At 45.9% G+C, this 20,487-nt stretch overlaps 1 long non-coding RNA gene across 1 annotated transcript; it reads left to right on the forward strand.

Annotated features, from left to right (window-relative positions):
* Nucleotides 1-2,700: 2,700 nt before the first annotated feature.
* On the forward strand, nucleotides 2,701-6,230 carry LOC146178027 (uncharacterized). Its single transcript, XR_014701420.1, has 3 exons — nucleotides 2,701-2,896; nucleotides 3,809-3,963; nucleotides 6,099-6,230. It is a non-coding gene; the product is annotated as an uncharacterized LOC146178027 (long non-coding RNA).
* Nucleotides 6,231-20,487: the final 14,257 nt, after the last annotated feature.

The raw sequence follows: 20,487 nt of genomic DNA on the forward strand, positions 1-20,487 counted from the left end.
CCTCAACCTTTCCCAACATCAGATCTTTCTCCAGCGGCTCCTCTCTTCTCATCAGATGACCAAAGTAGCTGAGCTTTACCTTTAGAATTTGACCCTCCAATGAGCAGTCGGGGTTTATGGTCGATAATATCGACTGATCTGATCTTCTGGCAGTCCAAGGAACTCTCAAGAGTCTTCGCCAGCACCACAATTCAAACGCGTCAATTCTTCGGCGGTCAGCCTTTTTCACAGTCCAACTCTCGCATCCATACATCACAACTGGAAAGACCATAGCACGAGTTATACGGATCTTGGTTGGCAGACTAATGTCTCTGCTGTTTACTAGGCGGTCAAGGCTAACCATTGCTCTCTTTCCCAGAAGCAGGCGTCTCCTAATTTCATGGCTGCAGTCTCCTTCCGAGGTAATCTTGGAGCCCAAGAAGAGAAAATCTGTCACAGATTTTTAGGTTGTTCAAATCTTATCTGGGCCCATTTATTTGTCATTGCGCTGATTTGCAAGTGAAGAATGCGTAACCTTTTGCAGCACTTTTGAAAGGACTACAGTGGTTTTGAACTCGATTACTGTGCAAGCTCCTGAGAATCTTGCCTATCACAACGGCCTGCTGAGGAGAAAAGGCTCATTTTCTCCAAGCAGATCATGGTTAACCAAAATGCACACATTTGCAATTCTTGGAGCTAAAGGGCCTAGTAGGGCTGAAGATCTGGCTTTGACTGGCTATGACTGTACAGCTAATTAAGCGTGCAAAGACAGCTATGAATTCATCTGGTCACAAGCTAGTTTAGACAGCCAATTCACTTTAAAGCTAAATAACGGCCACTTCACGCGATAATGAAGAGTGGTTCCGAACATAAAAATATGCTACAAAGAGTGCGGACTGTGCTTTTTTAAGTGCTCAGCATGACTTTGAAGACACAGGATAGCACCGCAGAAAATGTTCGTTGAACTGAAATGAGCAATAACTGAAGTTTGTTAAAATGAAGTGTGTTTGCATAGTGTTCAATAGAGCTTCAGTGGGGGGATTTAATAAAGTTCGTACAACTGAATACATCGTCGAAGTGACGTTCGTTCAAGTGGTATTCTGTTTTTCTGTGACTAAATGAGAACATTTACTTTGCTCAAAGCAACATATACACAAATATTTACTTTCTTGCTAGTCACCAAGATTTGCAATTAACTTCCGAACTCATTTTATTCACAACCTAAATAAATGCATCGTTAACCCTAGAGCCAAATAGTTACTAGCAATAACAAAAGTAATATGTTGATATTTATCTGTTGGAGAACATTTTTTGTTTAATTGTTTTGTGTTTTTGAGTTCTGCAAACATGAGGGGGCTTGTTACAGAAGGGGTGGGCTGCAAGACGAAGGGAAGTATCAATGTGGCTGCCCTTTTGTGTTTATCAAATAATAATGCGTCCTAACATGTAAAACGAATGCCTTTACAGCCTGCTAAAAATCTTTTTTAAATTGCATGTTTGGGTTCTGCCTGGATAAACATAGATGGCAGAGAGAGATCTTTCTGCCATGGGGTGTGAACTGTATTTTGTGCAGAAAGTCTGAGGCTGTCGAACATGTGTTTATAGATTGTTGCGATTGGGTTTTTTGGGGGGCAATATCCTGCAGTGAACTTTGCTCAAAGATGTCCTTGTAAACACCCATGGAATTTGGTTCTCAGGTGTTGAAAATTACAACAGTGTTCTGTAAGATATGATAAGGCTATTAAGCTTGCATAGCGCATGGAAGCGCTGAATGGCTGTTCGCCATGCTGATCTTTATTATCAGACCTATCCAAGAGTATAATGAGGGTTTTGTCCAACAGATGATGTTTTGAAAGCTCAGCCATGTGTACCTGTGTTTATCAATGTATTTGAAAAAGTGATCAGTTTGAATGCGATAATTAGAGGTATTGTATCAAAACTAGCTCTCGGCCAGCCTGTAGTGTTTGTGAAAAGGCAACAGTGACAAGAAGGGTGTTTTGCTAGAGCTTTTAAGACTCTTAAATCTGTGCAGCTCTGCTTTAGTACATGCATTGTCTCCTGTCAATGGCTAGTTAAATGATTTCTGTTCATTTTATTACAAAAAGTCATTCTAAATCTTTAGATAAGCTTGCTCACCTCTATTGTTTGTTTGCATTGTGTTCACGCATGCTATAGCTGGAAATGATGCAGTATTAGTTACAAGTAAATAAGCAGCAACTACATTTCCGTCGTCCGCACATTTTTAAGAGAAACATACATGGGCTCATTAGATTTTAGTGTTGTTTGCAACTGTGTTTGATAGTGAAAGATCTTCCTGTTATTGCATAGAAATCTTTCAGAAACTTCTGAAATAGTTTGATACCTGGTGGTGTGGAGGTTGACTTCCCAGACAGTAATGTATTCCTATAGTCTTTCAGAAACTTCTGAAATAGTTTGATACCTGGTGGTGTGGAGGTTGACTTCCCAGACACTAATGTATTCCTATAGTACCGTATGCATGCACAATAGATACACGTAACCCCTTGCATATATCACTGAATATTCCACTCTAGAAGAGAATTTTGTGCACAAGCATTTTACTGTAGTTTGCCTCTGTGGAGCATTGTATTTCTAATTCTGTGCTGTTTTTATGCATTTACTTAGCAACATATGAAGTATTCCTTGTTTCTGTTACTTGTGCATTTGACTTTTCTTTTTTTTATTATTCAAAATAACTTTCTTCCTGCTGTTCTGACTAGTGTTCTCGTATGCATATGCAGTCCTCTTGATGCTTCATTGAGCCATATCTGGAGACTCCCTGTTGCCGTGGTCTGTGCCGACAAGTAAAAACTAGGCAACCTGACTTCCGGGACAAGTAGCAGTGGGACGTAGCTGCATGGTTTCTTCAGCATCCATGTGGATTTCTTATAAAAGACAGGTATTTCTTCTATATTTGACTTTCATATGTCATCAAGATTTTACCTTGGTGACAAGCTCTTGAAGGAAAGGATGGACATGAATGGCACTTTCTTGATTTCTTACTCTCGGGAATACACTGTTACAACTTGTTAACTGCATATGTAGCAAAAATTGTGTGACTGCACATTCCAGCAGTAAGCTGCATGATTTCTTAAGGATGAAATAATTTAGCTCCTATTGTCGGTAGCGTACTATTGACGAGCCAAAGCAGGCAATACTAGGTACTAAAAGGTGATAATGCGGGGCCGGGTGGGTTTTAATGAGACAAGCTCTCCACGTTTTAAGCCTTTGTACAGGGCTAGCATGTCTGCCTGAATGTGTCTGGGACATATGCAAGTCTTGTATCCTCAAAAGGACCTTGTCTAAATTTAAATAAAAGTAGCGCCAGCCTATTTTGAGTACGACCAGTTCAGCAGTAAGCCCAAAATTGAAGCATAAAGGCAGTCATGTCCTGTGCGATGTCAGTGCACGTTAAAGAGCCCCAGCTCGTCGAACGCTCTGAAGTCCTCCCCTACAGCATCTCTCATAGCCTGGGTTGCTTTGGGATGTTAAACCACATAAACCAAACCAGTCATTTTTACCACCCCATCTGACTTGTCTTTCCACGTATCTCCAATAGATAGTGCCTACATAAGACTTGCCACTATTCCCGAGATTACCTAGACTATTATGTATTTATGTATTTTATGATTATGTAATTTTCCTCAGAGGAGCATTGCGTTTCCAATTCTGGGCTTTTCATACTGCCACTCAGCAACCATATGAAATACTCCTCCTATGTTTCTTTTACCTGTGCATTTGACTTTTCCTTTATTATTCAAAAAATCTTCCTTCGTGCAGTTCTGACTAGTGTTCTCATATGTATATGCAGTCCTCTTGTTGCTTCATTCGACCATATCTGGAGACACCCTGTTGCCGTGGTCTGTGCCGACAAGTAACAAGGCAACCTGACTTCCGGGACAAGTAGCAGTGGGACATAGCAGCGTAGTTTCTTCAGCATCCATGCGGACTTCTTATAAAAGAAAGGTATTCTAAATTTTGCTTTCATATGTGATAAAGATTTTACCTTGGTGACAAGCTCTTGAAAGGAAAATATGGGCATGAGTGGCACTTTCTTATTTTCTTACTGTCTGGGAATACACTATTGAGACTTGTTACCTGCATATGTAGCAAAAAGTATGTGTGAGTGCATATTGTAGGGTAACTATAATATACTTCGTCATTCCCTATTATTGCTCTTGTATTCACCTAGGTGCTTGGTGTAGGTAGTCTCCTTCAGTAATTACTTAGGTGTGTGTGTTATCTGCTATGGCTAACAGGCATCACTCAGGAAAAATGGGAGCAAACAGGCATAGTGGCATCACTTGCTGGTAGCGTGCACCAAAATGTATGTATACGTACTGATACATTGCCGCTCAACATGTGTAACTTGACTGAAGATAAAGCGCACGGGAAGACACAAGAGAAGAAGACACAGGACACGCGCTAACCCACATCTGGTTTATTTGCACAGTACATAACAATGCACAGTACATAACAATCACATAAAGACAAGAAAATATATAAGGAATATTACAAAACATGATCAAGGAATATCACAAAACCCGATCAAGAAAACTGATCTCTGCCTTCCAGAGCCACACCGACGTATCGCTGACACACCTATCTCCCCTTTTCCCGATATGGAATGCCTCCAAACGTTCACGCGCTGTCTTATCACGGCCTCTGCTCAGAATCTTAATGTCAGCCAGTCGCGGCTCGCACGCAGTGCAGTTCGCGCAATGCGTTGCCAAATTTGTCCCTCCACTCCTTAAAGCCCGCAAATTATCCCCTGCTCGATCATTAATACAGCGCCTGGTCTGGCCAATGTAGGCCTTCCCACAGGTCAGCGGGATCTCATATACGACCCCCATGCAGCAGTCGACAAACCGCTTAGAATGTTTTTTCTCACAGCTGTTCGGTTTTCTAACACGCGAAATGCGTGAGCAAAGCTCCGCCATCTTCTTCGGAGCGGAGAACACCACCGGCATGCCATGTCTGTTCGCCACTTTCTTCACGTGGTGCGCAACCTTATGCATATACGGCCAAACCTGTTGTGGGACCGTATATGCATAAGGTTGCGCACCACGTGAAGAAAGTGGCGAACAGGCATGGCGTGCCGGTGGTGTTCTCCGCTCCGAAGAAGATGGCGGAGCTTTGCTCACGCATTTCGCGTGTTGGAAAATCGAGCGGTTGTGAGAAAAAACATTCTAAGCAGTTTGTTGACTGCTGCATGGGGGTCGTATATGAGATCCCGCTGACCTGTGGGAAGGCCTACATTGGCCAGACCGGGCGCTGTATTAATGATCGAGCAGGGGATCATTTGCGGGCTTTAAGGAGTGGAGGGACAAATTTGGCAACGCATTGCGCGAACTGCACTGCGTGCGAGCCGCGACTGGCTGACATTAAGATTCTGGGCAGAGGCCGTGATAAGACAGCGCGTGAGCTTTTGGAGGCACTCCATATCGGGAAAAGGGGAGATAGGTGTGTCAGCGATACGTCGGTGCGACTCTGGAAGGCAGAGATCAGTTTTCTTGATCGGGTTTTGTGATATTCCTTGATCATGTTTTGTAATATTCCTTATATTTTTTCTCTGTCTTTATGTGATTGTTATGTACTGTGCATGACCCCTTTTCAGCATATATTTGCTGTTATTGCTGCAAATAAACCAGATGTGAGTTAGCGCGTGTCCTGTGTCTTCTTCTCTTGTGTGTGTCTTCCCGTGCGCTTTATCTTCAGTCAAGTTACAATGCACCATCTAGCCCAACTTCAAGTTTTGTTCAACATGTGTATTTGCTTGATGTAGCAAATGGCAGAGGAGAGAGTTTATCTGATGACCAAGCATACTGGCGTGTAAATTTCACTCCTTTGTTTCCTGGGCCCCTATTGTGATAAACTAATGTCGAATGATATAGAGGATCAAAAGGAATACAACTAAACACAGCAATAGTCTCTATCTCCTGAGGGTGTTTTGCAGTATAGTTTGTACAGAAAGTGGTTATAAACCTGTTAGCATATTTTGAGGAAAAAGAGGCAACTGAGTGAAGAGAGATGTTTGTGATGCTAGCACAAAGTGTGTGAAATTGGCAGAGAAATTTTGAGCATGTATATTTCTTTTCTAGGTGACACCATGATAAATTTGATATGGCCACTACATCAAACACACAGTGTCATTGCCATCGGAAACCAAGTGTTTCTGTGTCAAGGGTTTGTGCAATAAATGAAGGTATGAATTTGCATCTGTTTCTTTCACTACTCTCACTTTTCATGAAATATTACATGCATGTGAACAGTGAGTAAAATACACATTATTGAACACTTGAAATATAGTTAGCATAACACAAGATATTAATACTTTGTATGAACACGATTCTTTAAAATAACGGTGGCCAATTATCGGAACACAGTCGTTACAGTGTCCGTATACGCTATCAATAGGCTAATCATAGGAGGTATAAATACGTTCTATGTAAATACATTCTATTCAATCACGGTGGCCAATTGTCGGAAGGGAGGTCATACATAGATCATACGTGTTCTAAAGACTTTCTTTTGATGGTCGATAGCTTCTATGATCATATTGTCTAAAGACATCGCATAAAGTGATCATAGACATTTTTGTAAGGGAAGGAACGCTTTCACGCGTGAACTGGAGCTGGAAGGTTCTCGCAGAGAAGCGATGACGTCACCGCTGGAGCGTGAAGTATCGGAACATAAGCTCGGTCTTGAGAGACGTGTAATGAAAGCGGTTGCGTCTACCAGTGCCGGACGCACTACGGTGTCTCTTGTGCGCGCGAACTGTAGCGAACAGTTTCTACCTACGTCTTTGTTTCAATCAAAAGCGCGACAAGCAAATAAGTAGACGATGCGAACGGAGCATTCCTAAAGGCGAAGCTTAAGCGTCCTCCAAATTTTTGAGAGCCCTATACTACGGTTTCGATCGTAGGCTGAACGACATGAGAAGCTTAACCCCAACAGCGAACCCCAACAGTAAACGCGATAGTGTATTGAACACCGCCAACTGATTTCTGTTTTTACGATATGTGCATAGGTTAAATGGAAGCGAAAAAAAAGGCGCTGTGAATTCCATTCTCCATGAACACACAGCCGCGCAGTAAGAAAATTTTGTTTCGACTGTGCGAAGAAGGAGAGAAAACGTTTCTGAAAGCAACAATAGGCAGCGCGGAGAAAGATATTACAACAAAGCATTACAGGATATATAGCAACAGCTGCATATTCGAAACTGTACAGCAATCGAAATTGAGACCGGCATATTTGAGCGAGCTTTCGATGTTGACGAGGTAGCATTAGAGGCGAGGAACCAGGTTCTGTTAACGATGAAGGAATGTTGTGCGCAATGCCCGAACTGCGGCCGCACGGGAAACATGAGGCACGCGTTCCCTAAACACCTAGTCGCGCCGGTCATGTGGCGCTTAGTGAGAAGGATGAAATTGAGACCGGCATATTTGAGCGAGCTCTCGATGTTGACGAGGCAGCATTCAAGATTAGGAACCAGGGTCCGCTAACGGATAACATAGACAGGCGCTCCTTGAATGCCCAGTCGCGCTGGTCATGTGGCGCGTAGTGAGAAGGATGCTCTCCGTACACGGTGGCATACAGGAAACCGAACAGCAATCGAAATTGAGACCGGCATATTTGAGCGAGCTCTCCATGTTGACGAGGCAGCATTCAAGATTAGGAACCAGGGTCCGTTAACGATGAATGAATTTTGTGCCCAATGCCCGAACTGCGGCCGCCCGGAAAACATGAGGCGCGCGTTCTTTGAACGCCCAGTCGCGCCGGTCATGTGGCGCTTAGGTAGAAGGATGCTCTCCGTACACGGTGGCCCTGGCGCCAAGCCACCACGCGGATGCTCTGCGCGACCAGCAGTCGCCTGTGTATATTTTGTGCTGTGGAAGAGTGCCTGCCTTGCCGAAGTCCGCAGACAACCAGCCATGGCCATTTACCCAGCGCTGCAGCGACTGCGCCCTCTATTGTGGAAGCATCCCTCTGATCAGCTGGACAGATGTGAAGAGGCGCGCTTTTTGCAGCGCTGGCACACCCGTCTCCTTGTCGGCCGGGACGGCAGGGCCGCTATGCCAGCATTGCCATACCAACCCCTCCATATTGCCATATAAGACATTCATCTGTCATTAAGTTTCTCATTGTAATTCCATTTCAGCTTGTGCTCTGTAGATATTGAGGAACACGGAATAACTATTAATATGATTGTTGCTAGAATCGCACCTTTCGTTGTCCTCCCATGCATGTCCTACAGTGCGTGTGTGTGTAAATGCAAGTACCTATGTGTGTGGAATACAATAAATTCCCTCTACTGATGTGTCCGTTGGAAGTTTTACTGTATTGGTCAGTGGTCAGCAGCGTCACACTCAGTCTCAAAGGGCTGCTGCACGTTGCTGTCTTTGTTGAGGAGGCTCCTGCACTTGTTCCTGCACTTCCCCCAGAGGGTCCGCCCGTCCGGCGCCGCCCCCCGTCGTGGCTGCCTGAGCCTTGGATCAAGTCATGGAATGACCTACCCCGGCACTGCGCCCGTCGAAGGCGCAGTGCTTCACATTCACAGTACCAGAACCTGTTCCGGCGGACAGCCTCACCGACACTATCGAGGAGGTTGTCGCAGTAGGGAGGCTGCAGTACCTGCAGCACCGTTTCCTGGCCACCGTGTCCTTTATGGCGCAAGCGATCAAAATGGTGGCGAGAGGTGTCCTGCGTCTCGCCGGAAAAAAATTGCCGCTGGAGCAGATGGAAGCTCCAGTGGCTCATGTGACGGTTTACCGTCTTCCCCCGTGCGTCAGCGCCTAGGCTCTTGCTGCAGCGCTTTCCCCGTATGGAAAGGTCCGATCCGTCTCAGAAGTAGAATTCCAGCCTAGAAGCCACGTCCGGAACGGGACGCGGCTGGTCAAGTTGGAAATGACGCGGTCACCCCTCAAGTTCCTGGTGGTAACTGGGACCCGCGTGATGCTGGAGTATCGGGGAATGAAACGCGTGTGTTCCACGTGAGGCGTTGAGGGTCACATTGGTGCTGCTTGTTCGGCGGTGCGCTGCGGTCGTTGCAGCGCTTACGGCGCTGATAGTGCGAGTTGCCGCTCCGCATGCAACCGCTGTGGCGGCGAACATCCAACGGTGGATTGTATGCTACCGCGTTCTTATGCAGCGGCTGCCAAGTCGTCCTCGGAACCTGGCGTGCAACCCGAAAAGGCCGCGAACCTGGAGCTGTCCGGCTGCACCCAGAAGCCCAGCAGGGACGCAGAGAAGGACGATGACGAAACCTTGATGACCACTTCTGAGGCCCTCTATGGCGAGGTAACCACGGAGCCCTCCCCCGATAGCGAGCCTGTGACGGAGGTGACAACCTCTCAGAGCGACTCCGAGACTTCCTCAGACGTGCCCGGCTCTGAGTCCCGGCCATTTGATTCGCAACTCGTGGCGGGCCAGCAGACGTACGGAGACGAGGTGTAGATGACGCCCCCTCCAAATATGAAGTCGGCAAATCTGGAGGCTCTGCTGAACGCCCCGCGCCTCCTGCACTCGGCGACTTCCGCCCCGGTCCTCCCGAGTAAGTAGGTCACCCTGTCTGACGTTATGGTGGCAAGACGCTCTGGCTCCGCGAGGCCGCAACGCCTGAGTGCGGGCTGCGTTATGAAAGCGCCTTTGGTGGACGACGGCAAGCGTCATTTTTCCGTCACAGAAAGCTGTGCATTTTCTTCGAACGCATCAGCGTCGCATAAAAAGGTGCGGAAGGCACCGGACCGCTCAGAGATGGACTTATCGGACGCCGAGTCGTAACCACCATGTCTCTCAGGCTCAACGGCCATGCGGCCGCACCCTCCTCCTCCCCTTCGTCTGTCTGGCGGTGTAGCGGCCACCGCTTCTCGCTCCCGGCTAATATTCGCCTCGGCTTCGTCGCTGCGGCCTGCGAACGGTGAACTGGTTGCTTTCCATGCAGTTTGTGTGTGTGTTTGACTGTCGTTTTGTTTGCACAGACGCGCGCGCCACACATACCATGTCGTGGCCCGGGCCAGCAGCAATCAGCACTTCGTCGCATCCTGGCCGCGTCTGCAGAGTTATCAGCTGAGGCTTCAACACCGAGCACCAACTCCCCGAGTGCTTCCCAAGTGCGAATGTGCGGACACATTTACAGACATTGCCCGACGAACTTTTCCGTGAGACAGTTATGCTCTCCTCCGTTTCTTTGTTTCTGTGATATGATAGTCGTCTTTGTTCCTCCTCCTTTTTATGACGGCTCGTTTCCGTTTTGCTTTCTTTAACGTAGAAGGCTTTCGCCACCATGATAAGCAAAGGGAGATGCTTCATCTTGCGCGTTCGCATCGAGTAGATGTTTTGTTTTTGCAGGAGTGTAACTTCTGCGCCCCAGCCGGTGTCCTTTCCTTTCGTTCTCGTTTTATAGTTGAGGTCTTGTTTTCGTGAACGGACTCACGGTGTTGTGGCATAGGCGTGATCTTTCCTTCACCAGCACACATGACATGTGCTCATTGTATATATGGCATAGATGGGCGTGTGATTGTCGTTGACGTTCTTCAGCTGTTTGAGCCAAGCGGGGTCTCCCCCCGGACATGGGATGCAGTTCTCTCGCTAGCCACGTACGCCCTTTCTGACGCAGCGCGTTTCAACCTCACGCTCGATGCTAAAGTTAGCGTCGTCAAGACACGAGCGTGCGCTTTCACCTTTTATGCGGCTCGTATCGCGACAATCCCGCGCAGTGTGGTGAACAGACTCGCGTCCCTTATAGGGATTTTGTTTGGGATATGGCAGGACAGCGCTAGTCGCCCGTCACATCCTACACCTTCCGAGGAGCAGGGGAGGCCTTGGCCTGCCGTGCATCCCGACAGTGGCTCGAGTACTCGCGTTAAGGCTAGTGGACAGGCTATTACCTGACTGAGTCTTACCCAGGTCGCTCGCGTATCCTGTACTAGATAAGCACGGCGCGTCCTGTGCTTACACCCGAACAATACATCTGCCCACAGGCGGACAGACCTCTGCCTTTGTTACCGCAATGGTACCGAGGTAAAGTCGACTCTCGACGCAGACCTGTAAGATGTTACTGTAGGCGACCTACCAGCCATACGCATCAGCGAATTATTATCCGTTCGCAGGCTTTCAGCAGATGAGCAACGAGAGACGGCTGTACCCAAATGACGAGCGTGGGAAGCTTGTCGGCTGCCAAATGAAGTGCGAGATTTTGACTGGCTTAGGCGCTGGGGCATCCCCCCCACGAGACAGCGCCTTGCCAGATGGGGTATTGTACCCAATGACCAGTGTGCCAACTGTGGTGCTCCCGAGAGGCTGGCGCATGTTTTTTTTTTCGAATGTGTAGTTGGGAGAACAATGTGGAAACTCGCATATAGGGTGTTTAACGTCCGCATGAACCCGGGCGTCAGGCGCCGGCGCAACCCTTTTGAACACCTTGTGTTCACTCTGGCATGTTTGTGTTGTGGCGTCACAGGTGCCTCACTGAGGGGCGCCGAACTCCCGCCCGAGCAATGTACCTAGCCTTGCAGAGGCTGCGCCTCGTCATGGGGATGTATCTGTCTTGACAGTTAGAAACGGACGGCGAGACGCGGTTTCTGCGGCGCTGGCACACGCGCTTCTATGTTGTACGGGGTAGCAGACTTGAGATGCCTGTCGTCCTTTATTAGAACCCTCCCCGTTTATATTGCTTTCCCCTCTCTGGGGAATCATGCTTTTTTAGTTTATTATGTATATGTACCCTATAAGGTTTTTTTATAGTGCTTTGTTTTGTGAGCAATGTGCGTTTTTGTATGTATGTATGTATGTATGTATGTATGTATGTACGTATGTATGTATGTATGTATGTATGTATGTATGTATGTATGTAGGTATGTATGTATGTATGTATGTATGTATGTATGTATGTATGTATGTATGTATGTATGTATGTATGTATGTATGTATGTATGTATGTATGTATGTATGTATGTATGTATGTATGTATGTATGTATGTATGTATGTATGTATGTTTGTATGTATGTATGTATGTATGTATGTATGTATGTATGTATGTATGTATGTATGTATGTATGTATGTATGTATGTATGTATGTATGTATGTATGTATGTATGTATGTATGTATGTATGTATGTATGTATGTATGTATGTATGTATGTATGTATGTATGTATGTATGTATGTATGTATCAATAAATTCTCTTTATGCCGAAGCAAAATTAACTTATGCACTTAATGTAGGAACAAAAAAGAGCGGCGTCATCAGAATAGGCTAGAATTTGAATTTCACATCGAACAAGAGAGAACCTTTTAAATAGATTTGCTGTTAGTAATGTTGAGGCAAAGGGGTGCAAGATGTATGCCAAAAAGCAAAGACGAAAACAGACACCCTTGGCGAACGGATAATCTCAGTAATCGGTTTAGCAACCTATTGGTTATTTATTAATCTTTTATAGGACTTTTTATAGCACAGCCTTATGGTTTGAGCAAAATATCTACAATATTTGGAAGCTTCAAGATCGCGAACAAGAATTCATGACGATTAGGCAAGGTCTATTTAAAATATAGCAGCCTGGTAAATCTTCTCTGGTACTGTTTCGAATATCGAACATGCAACGTGGATTATATGTTTGCATATGGAAGCTGTTATACCACGCACATGATGCGTTCCAATTAAGTTTTTGACAGCCAGCTGTATGCTGAAACAAAGAACCTGAGTGAAACTTTTAAACTGCACAGCAGAAGGAAATTGGACGATACCCTTCAAACGAATTCATGCAATTTCTCTATGCTTTTTGGTTTGAACGTAGTATGTTCCAGCATCATAAGATCCCAAGAAATCTTCCACGAAGCAGCTGCAAGGCAAGGTGAAAATATGTTTTTAAACATCGCTAGTGATACCATCCAGCCCAGTGGAGTTCAGACCCTGCAATTTAGAAATCGCAAAATTAATCTCGTCCCAAGTGATTGGTCTCTCTGCTAGAGCACACTACTCATCGTCAAGTTTAGGAAAAGCTTCAAGCAAGCGACTGAAATCTGATCTCTCATTTTGGGCCCAACACCTCCCAAATAGTTTCCAATAATGGGCAATGAAAGAATCTAGAATTCCGCGTGCATCAATGTAGGTGAAATGCCGATTTGAATTTGTAATTGCTAGACGAGAGCAGTATTCCTTTAATCGCTCAGGACCGCCCAAATGGTGGTGCAACTAGAAATCTATTGGATCTATACCTTATTAGTCCCACGTACAGCTATCATTTGAAAATCCTTCATCGTCTGGCATAACATTATTGATTTCTTCAGTAGGCACCAGGACGAATTCTCTCAAATTCATCTAACTCAAATAACGTACGTTTTAGTTCACGAATGGTATGTCTTCTTAGTTAAACATCACAGGCTAAATTATATTACTGTTGTTTGATTAAGTCCCGCTTTTGAAAAACGGAGAGATGAGTGCGCGAAAACCTGTCTTCCAAGGAAGCAGATACAGCACGCTTATCTGACAGGAGACAGTTATTCAGTTTCCATTGCTCGGAACAAGGGTGGATTACTCCCCAACAGTACTTTTGTATCTGGACAGATATCACGGATCGGTCGCTGAAGAATATGCGCTATACGCAGTAACTAAAAAAGTGCTTAACCCGTCTAGCGAAATTTAGACCCCGTAAAACCGATTGCCGGGGGGAAAATAAATCTGAGTAAAATGAATATTGTCGCACTTATCTTGTCCATCGTCCACAAGGCTGTTCTCAACCGCGAAATCAGTAAAAAGGCAGCACTAGGGTCATAATATTTTTTTACGATTACTCGGTCTTCATCCCTGCTAACGCAACTGAAATTATTCGAAGAGTACGATTTTACAATCTGTGAGCAAATGGTCTACCAAAGACAGACAAATAACCTTCTATCCTGCTGCTTGACAGGGGCATAAACGCCAATCATTCTCCAATAAAGTCCCGAAACTGCCAGGTCACAGAAAATAAGCCGTCCTCCGATGTCTATGCCTCATGACATTGCTGTAAGATCCAGTGTGTTGGCCAGGAATAGCAAACACCCTTGAGCAAAGCCTCTGAAGTGGCTAGCGATAACACTGTATTCTTCCAAAAATGACTCGAAAGCTGCTTCCGTATTTTTGTCAAATGACAGCTTGGTTTCCCTAATGGTTCCCACGCTCACACTCAATTTCTTTATGGAATATGACCTGACCAAGTTTGCCTTCAATTATTGCGAAAACCCCTTATATTAAGGGTAGCGACTTGAAATGCTGGGAGCTCACCATTTTTGGTGCCTGTCTCATTACCACACCATGGAATGGGGTCGTCCGCCTGCAAATAGGCGCCCTCTGGGGTATGCTCCAGTATCCTGTATCCTGTAGGGTATCCCTGTAGCGTCCTCCTTTTTGAATTTACCCTCCCGGCGGCCACCACACCACATGCCCTTTGCTCATAGTACATACACACACCTCCTCTGTACGAAGCTTCTAAAGTGCGCTGTTCTTCGTGTTCTCTACCTCTTTTGCAACAGAAAGGCGTCAGGCGATGAAGACGAGCGGACCATGCCGCTCGAAGCCACGGCAACTGATGACATAGCACGGACATTATTGCACAATGACACTACACCTCCATTCATGCACGAAGGAGCATCATTGAGCCTGCTGGGTTTGTCTCCAGACTATGTATGTTGTCTCAAGTTATTATTCCACAGCCGTACCTGAAGCTGCAGGCACTCGGCCGCAAGCGGCTACCTCAGCTGGGACAGAGTCCAGTGGTTTTGGCCCCTCAGATGCTGAACCTAGGAGACCAGTCATTGCAGGTTGTCTACTGGTGTTCGACGGAGAGGAATTCAATACACTTTTGGCCGCTCACGCTGAGATCATCAATAGCGTCCGCAACATCCGCCACATCCATAATATGCTCTGAAGCCACATCATCGTTAAGTGTCCCTTGGCCCTCACGCATCCTGCCAGCGTAGTTAAGTGCGCAGATCTTCATTGTATGACCAAAACGTCGGGACTTGGTGCACTGTGGCTTGCGGCACCGGATTTGAACGGGGCCAACCCGGCTGCGTCGAAAGCAGAACGGATGCTTTCCTGAAATTCTAACACCTGTACTCCAAAGATGTTAATGGTCAATTGTACTTGCGGTGACTAGGTGCTTGAGCGCCAATGAGATTTCTCTGCTTGCAGTTTGCATGTTCTGCGCTCTAGGACATCGCCAATTCCGCGTTCCACACTCTAACGGTTCAAAAAGGTTCCAAAGCCTCTACGATCCGCCTTCTATGCATGTAGAGCCGGAGCAGAAGCGGCTTAACCTTGATGTTCTTGTTTACCGGATCAAAAACGATGCATTTGAGACCCTTGAAAATGAACTCTGCTCTTTTCCACAAGTTTATCCTTTGTGCAAAGTGTTGTTGTAGGTAACCATGCAAACGTGGCTCAATTCGTACTTGATAATGCAAATAATCTCACGGAAGTCCAAATTCCAGACGAGTGCGTCGCAGACGACGGCCGACCTTTAAGGCCCGCATGCAGAAAACCTGTGTAAAGAACAACGTTACCGGTACAAAGTCGAGGAAGAGCAACTTCGTACGAGTTCGTTGTTGCATTTTTACTTGTCAGAATCCCTCGGCCAACGGCCGATTTTTCAACTTGGAACATTTTCGAATACAGCCGTTCGGAAAGACTTAGTTCTGCTTGTCTTGGGAGACAGTGGACGAGCACAGCAAATCGAGTACTCAAAGTAATATTGCACTCGTACGCGATGTATATATGTATTTTATGCATGTTCCGTTTTCACGAATGTCGCGCCATTTTTAGAACGCCGATTATGCCCACGTGCAAAGGTTTAACAGGACATGCAAATGTTCAGTCTTGTAAATGCACACTTATCGCTTCGCTGAACACTGACTACCCACGAGCGAGGACGCCTGCATTGCACGCGTATGCGGCAGAGCTCTCTCCAGGTTCCTTTAATGCACTTCGTTTTCCTAATTTGCCACTGCTGCGGAGAGCTAATCGCGCTGGACGGGGTGCTTCTTTGGTGTGCTCTGCGGAGATCGCACTCCTTGCGCGCAAACGCGCGAACACGAGCTGCTTTTAAAGAAATTCGCCTACATTGAAATTTTAAAATTGCTACTGCGAACTGGTCAGGCTGACGCGACACTGCGGCCAGCTTTTCGTAGCAATGGAAAACTAGGCAAAACAGTGCGTTAAAGGCAACTCGCTCGCGCACATACGGGAGTACGGCATGCGTGCTCCGGTAAGCACTCATCAGCCTCTCTCCTCCCCTGCATAGCGTGCTTAGCGGCGCCCGATGTGTGCACGAACCTCCCCCCCCCCCCCCCTCATCCTCCCCACAAAAAAACGGTTCGGTCCATAGTTGGGCCTATGAACTGTACACTGTAGGGCCAACTGAAAGAAATTGGCGCTGGCCTTGTAATTTGTGGTCACTAAGAGGCATAAGAAATTGCCGCCCCTCGCCTGGTTTAACCGGATCACCATTCTCTTTGTCGGCGGCCTCCCTAGCCAGGAAAAAGAAAAACCATCGGAGCACAATGAATTCAAAACGAAGAACCTCTCGCGGTAAACGATCGTGGAACTCTAAATATCACCACATACGATTGCCTCAATGCTTGGAGATAGTTGCTGTAACAACTAGCAATATTCCATTCAGTGTACTAGCTATGTTTTCCCGGCCAGACCCTAGAGTGGCAAAATAAAACTGAATAAGCAAACAGGTCTTTATTGATTGAATACATTTACAAATCTCTTACATAGGTAACCAACTTTATATGTTCTTTTAATTCCAGGTAAAAAGCCCTTTTCGCGGGCTGTTACAACTGGGCTTGTATCGACACATAATTACGAACGCATACCTTTCAGCCTTGCGCAGGGGCTTCGGGACACTCGGTTGGAGGACTGAATATATTTTCTCTAGTGTTTATAGCAATTGATTTGGCCTCAATTAAACGCATCAAACGGCAGTTCGTCCTGCTCGAAGGGTGAAAGTTCTGGACGTTGGCGAAACCACTTCAATGCGCCTTGGGTCTGCCTTCTGTAAAGTTGTTGGATTGGCAGCTCCTGCAGAGTTTTGCTTCTGGTGAATTCCTGAAAACGAACAAGCCATGAAAACGTAACCACGAAGTTCACTTTAAAGTTTTTTTTAATGTAGCTTTATATTCATTGTGTTCGTTTAATCATTGTGCTCCTTTAAAACAACAAGGATGCAAAATCAAAGAACTTTTAGCAGAACTACTAGTTCTCTTCTGCTCGCCTTTTGCAATTACATGACGCTCTTTTCTACAAGCTATTCCACGCCCTATTTTCCCCCCTCTACTTTCTTTAACATTGCGGTACACGGCTTACGAAATCGGCTTTAGGGCAAAGAAGATATCTACAACTTCTAGCTCAAAATTAAGAGATCTAAAGAAGAGGACAAATGTTTCGCCTCCATGGATAACTGCAGGCTTCAATATCGACTTTCCCGGGTAGTGCTTTATTCTTAGGAAAAAATTCAACGTCAAGAAACAAGTAAAATAGTCGAATTGGCTCTGGTGCTACAGCGTAATCTAAGCCATTTGAAGGATGTTTTGTATTTTGTTCATTAACTAAGACTCTCCCACCCGCATGCACTGTTATTCCAGCCACTCAAACTGCCACCAAAACTTCTAAGCAACTGATTGGGACTCTGCGGATTGCAATAATGTTTGTCCATTAACAAAAAGACCTTTTGGTAATCTTCAAATGATTTAGCTCTGGCTGTCTGTGCTTTTCCATCGTGAACACAAGGCTGGACCGAAGAACATAGATGTGACAAGAAAGCAGAGCGTGGAGCTGACCATAAATGAACTTCGGCCTTTTCCTGGTGCATGCAGAATGTGCTGCCACTGTTGGTGTTTATCCCATAACAAATGACCCATAACAAAGGCGGGTTATGTGGCTGAAGGCGTCAAAACGTTTCACGTCTGGGTGACCACCTAAACCGCGCCTCAGAGGAGACACGTGTAGGAGTGGAAAAGGGACGCCCTCGAGTGCGGTACGAATTTGCTTCTATTAAGTTCTGCATCCACGTGACTTGTGACCCCACATCCGCACGATCACTAGATGCGCGCCTTAACCACTAATCCAGCGAGGTGGGGAATGGGTGAAGGGCTTGTCTAGCATTGTCCTCACTTGTGTTTCCTTGATTGAACCTAAAGAGTGATTTTACAGCATGACTGTAGCGCCACTGTGCTCGAGATAGTCCCGAATCGGGTGAAATATGCGTTCCTGGTGGTCTGCGAACCATGCGTTATCGCGGTTGCGTTGTTCAGGCCCTGCGCCGATGGCTAGGGCTTATTTACAATACGGGAAGTATATTGCAATGGGAGTGTGAACTCGGTCCTGTCACAGTGCATGCTCCTTGATCGAGCACAGTCTTGGTAATAACGGCCTCGTGTCTGCGTCCACTGACGTTCTTTGAACACCCAAATTACTGGGCGGTCGAGGGTATGAATTTCATGAAAGCATCACAATAAATACGGCACCTCTGGCTCGCGCGAACGAAGAAACATGCGACTGCTTGTGTCTAACCTTGGCGCTTCCCGAGCGACCGTCCCGTCCCTTTTCGTGTTTTTTTTTTTTTTTGCAGGCTGTAATCGAGTTGCGTTGCTGCCGTTCCATTAGTGATGCGCTGAGCAAGAGAGACCTAAGTCTTCGCCCTTTATTGGCCTGAGCTGACGGATCTAAATGGCGGGGCGGAGATGGTTTTGCTCTCGCTAAAGCAGCTTGTTGGTGGGAAAAGAAGGGAAGAGGGCCATTGTGCTTTGCGTGTACACGTCGGCTTTAGACCGTCCGCGCCGCGGTGAGTTGCAGAGTGCAATTGCAGTCGTTCGAATTCCTTTGTGCTTTCAATATAGTTTCGTTGTATCATGCTAGGTCTGCGGGTACGCGGTTTAGTTTCGCTTTTCTCACCCTTTGGTTTATCAGTTCACGTGTGCTTCCGCTGATAGGAGATGTAGTTTTACGTTTTCATGCATTGCATTTTTTCTTGTCGCGTCATAGTAGCGTCGCTGCCCGTTCGAGTGTCTGACCAATCGGCGACGACCCGAGGGATCAAGAAGAGACGTCGAGAATCTAGTTGAGCTTCTGACGGGGAGAGCTCCCGTGGTTCCTATAAGTGGTACTCTAAAGCGTTGCCCGTCTTCACTTTAACCATGCCATTCTCATTTATAAAGTTTTCATTTAACATTGTCTGCACCCTCCTCGTCATCTTTCGCGCCCAATGCAAATCAAGACGAATAATTGATGAATGATGGTCTACTGTGACGTTGGTATCAATATTTTTGAAGATCAATTTATAGCGTTATAAAGATACCTGGAAACAAGGTGGTCAAGAGTTCCCCACTAGCAAGGCAAATTTTTTCATTCACCTAAACGAGGTCAACACTGCAGTTTTTAAAATCATGTTACAAAAAAAAACTACCTTACTGAGTTCTTTTACGGGACTCTCATAGGTTAAATATTTTGCGTGCGATTTTAAAACGGTGCATCCTCTCACCATGTATGATAAAATTTATTGTCACAGCCAAGATACACGCAGCTGTCAGAGCTATTGCTGCGGCAACAAGGATGAGGAAACATCTGTCGGGACGTTGCTTGTGCGGACGGCTGAAATAGAGGAGAACACCTAAAAATGCATGCACAGTTGGTGCACTCGGAGCTGCCGCTGCTACGGATATAAGCCAAAGTGAAAAATGTTTCGCACGCCGAAGAGAAAGAAAACCAAATTAAAAGCTGAATAATTTTTGTTCTTTGACATCCATGAAAAAAGAAAGAAAAGCATTCCCCTATGCTCTCTTGGTATTTCTGACTTTTGACACTTTTTGTTCGTCTGACAACAGTAGTCGCACAAGAAACTAAAGCACAAAGACACAACAAGGTGCCGACATGTTTAGCGGAGCAATGCCGAAAGACATATCAAAATGAGATTTTGGGTTCCCATAAGCTCACTTTAAGTGCAATACGAGATACCCGGTCAGAATAAAACAATGCTGTTGAGCATGAGAAGTGGAATGCAAAGGGGACTCCTAGTCATTTAAGGAATTTATTAATTCTACGACGTCAAAGCCTGAGGCGAAGAATTCTCCTAAATTTTTACTGACAGCAATTGTGTTATTGGTTGCTAACCTGCTAACTTTCTCCAAGGAATTTACTTCCAGCCGTAAACTACAATATTTTGATCTATGTAAAAGGTTGCATCCTCTGCGCGTTTCTAAACCCCGAGGAAGAATCTGCCAGACAAATAAGAGTTCTTTGCCAATCGTGTCCACGCTTTTGGTCGCAGTAGGATAATGTGTACAGCTCCACGTATCCTCCTCTTTGTGCTTGACTCGCAGTATATTAAGCGATTTCACTTACGTGCGCATTGGCAAACCCCTGCAATGAAAAACAACAATTATATTCAACTGGCAATTGGGCTAGTAGTGACACGCCTTTCTTTCTGAGGCAGCTTGTGTTACGAAATTCA

The sequence above is a fragment of the Amblyomma maculatum genome, chromosome 10, assembly GCF_055883805.1.
Source record: "Amblyomma maculatum isolate TAMU_Amacu chromosome 10, ASM5588380v1, whole genome shotgun sequence".
NCBI classification, from domain to species: Eukaryota; Metazoa; Arthropoda; class Arachnida; order Ixodida; family Ixodidae; genus Amblyomma; species Amblyomma maculatum.